Below are 3,120 nucleotides of genomic sequence, written 5' to 3'. Positions count from 1 at the left end.
AATGTCATTTTTTATAATGGTAATAATAGTAATTTTTACATTAAAAGGTTAAAAAAAACAATTTATTACTGTAGAATCAGCAACACCAATACTCATCTATCNGTAATTGTAAACAATATCTTACTGTAATTTTAACGGTGAAATTCTGGCAACCACAGCTGCCAGAGAATTACTGTTTAAAATACAGACAAAACCCTGTAATTATACAGGAATTCAGTGACATATTTTATAATTTAGATTGTTAATTTTACAGCAAAATACTTTCATATTTCATGGCTCTAACTGTATTTGCAATATTGTTTTAATGTAAATTTTAGGATACAACTTGATCAATTTCAATGGTAAAAACTGTCATTTTTACAGTAAAAGGTTGAATAAAACACCATTTATTACTGTAGAATCAGCAATTGTAAAAATTGTCTGACTGTAATTTTTACGGTTAAGTTCTGGCAACCACAGCTGCCAGTACTTTACCGTAAAAATGACATTTTTGTTTTTACAGTGTAGGTGACAGAGCTTTAAAAATAACATTCTGTGAAACATGAAAAAAGATTACAAAGAAAATGAATTATTCTTGCACAAAAACTTGCTGTTTCAAGTACACCCAAGGTTTCTAAATGGGAAGATTGCTTGCATTTGCTAATCAGTTGTTTCTGTCTTCTGAAATTGATTTTTATAAATTCTTTAACCAATATTTAGATATTCGTTTTTTAAAAACTGCCATATAAACACATTGAAAGCTATGCAAAACTACATCAAAAGATTTAAAAGGCTGCGATTTATCATAAGTTAAAAACATGCATTTCTGTGCATGTTTACTGCAGTGGGGACATAGATTTTGTTTGAGTAGCCTCTCATAAAGCTTCATTTTGTATTTACTTTTGTTCAATTGTTTTTCATACCTGAAAATAACAACAAAAAAATCTTGGAATGGGTTTTTGAGTGTTTGAAAGTGCAAAAAACTAAAACAACAAGAACAACAAAAACTTTGAATTGTTTATCTCTTTGCAAGTCATATTTTATAAGAGCGCCAAAAAAGCCTCAGTGTTATTTTTTAATAATTCAAACATTGTTCCTTTGCATCTGTGATATTTTCCTTGTCCTAAGAACAAAGTCTGAGTCATTAAAACAGATGCCCTACCGGTCATCAGATATCTAGTATAACAGTCCGGCCAAAAGAGGAGATAGAAACAACTGATATCAAGACAAAGAAGCTACTCACAATGCACAGTGGGGTTTGCTTGTCCAGCACCCTGAGACTGCATGCTAAGCAAGAGAAAAAGGCAAAAGACTAGAGGGCATCAAAGCCACTGTACAGGAGGAAAACACTAAGTACATCTACATGGCATGTACCACCAGCAGATTGAGGAAGTGACTGATATCAATAAATCCGACCAGTGGCTAGAAACGGATGGACTGCAGGACACCACAGAGGCACTAATCATGGCTGCACAGGCGCATTAGAGGCCGCACGCAAAAGCACTTACCATCAGCACCACCTCCAGAAATCGGTCAAAGGTGTACAGAATATTAAAAATAATACACTCAAGTAAAAGTACACATAATCTGCGCAAAATTTGCAAAATCTAGCAAAACTACATTTGCTACAAATCTTTTGGCATGAAAGGCAAAGCATAACAGACTGAAAATATTGATAACAAATTAATTCATTCACCTGCTGGAAGTGCAACTTCTCCACCTCCTTCTTTAAGTCGAATTCAATTTGGCGATTAACAGCAGAGATACTGTAAATTCTTGTTCGGTTCATAAACTCTAGGAGGAATATTTCTACCTCTCAAGCTTGAGGTTGCATGGTTGAACTGCTGGTTAGCACAGTTGTCTCAAATTTATAGGTTCCCGGATTTAACTAAGTAAAACCACAGACATCACAGCTCTAAATATTCATTTCTCTGAAACACAACACACACTGACCAGAGACAGGCATTACCTTTGCACAAAGTAAAGGTATTCATTTCAAAATACATCCAAGATTGACTCAAAATAAAGGTTGTTTAAATATGATATCCAAATGATGGACTATTCTTTTAATTTGAAAGCATGCAGTTATATGTTTGTTTTGTTTACCACAAAGTTTTAAAGTTCAATGTCACCTTGTCACATGATCAAAACTTCATTGTGCTCTCACTACTGCCACTGGACTTTTTCTTAAAAAAAAAAGACGAAGGGGTGAATCAACATGGGATGTAGATTTCCTTTGAAATATCCTTCATGCAGCTTCTCATAAATGTTCAGATTATATTATCTCTATGATAGTGGTGCTGGGCTCACTGAGTAACTGACACCACAATAGAAAAATGCATCACTTCCTATTTGGTTTGTTGTACTGAAATAAATTGTTTGTGCCAGTAAGTCTCTGGATCTGTTGGACTCATAACTGCTTGGAAACATTTCACAGAAGCACCTTCAACACACTTGTTTTCTACTGTTGCGCTTTGCTTGAGGAATCCTTTAGTTTTTCAACACTTCTTGTTTTTTTTATTGCTGTGTCTATAGTTAGCTAAAGTTAGAATTGTGGGTACCTTTCTTTCTGGTTTTCATGTGCTCACTTGCATCAAGTGTCAAATAGTTTGTTGTTTGTCAACCTCATTTAGTAATAATGGTACTTGTACTGAATGTAGTTCTTTAGCAGCTTAGAAAATAAGGCTGTAGGAACTAGAGGATCAGCTCTGCACCGTTGGAATACCATTAGCTAGTCAGGCCTTTAGCTATTGCAGAGCTACAAAGTCTATCCTGTAGCAGTCCTTCAGCAGACCCCACCCAGGCTGGCTGGGTGATGGTTTGGAGGAAGGTTTGTTCTAAGGCTCAGCCCCTGGTTCAATGTGTTAGAATAAACAAATAAAAGGTTTATTGTTGACAAAATCATATACAATGTTAAAAAATACACACCATAAAAGCAAAACTATTTTTACTAAAAACCTTTTGGCAGACTGACCAGATAGACAACAAAACCTTCTGAGAGTGCAGCACAAACTTGTTCTGCTCATTAACTTCATGAGAAACATTTATTCAGAGCAAACAAATTTCAACAAGGTAAACAAATATTTTCAAAGCAGAGAAAAACATTTGCATAATTTGAGTCAACACATACAATTAGGTCTA

Source organism: Kryptolebias marmoratus, linkage group LG19, assembly GCF_001649575.2.
Source record: "Kryptolebias marmoratus isolate JLee-2015 linkage group LG19, ASM164957v2, whole genome shotgun sequence".
NCBI classification, from domain to species: domain Eukaryota; kingdom Metazoa; phylum Chordata; class Actinopteri; order Cyprinodontiformes; family Rivulidae; genus Kryptolebias; species Kryptolebias marmoratus.
Note: the sequence above shows the minus strand (reverse complement) of the source record.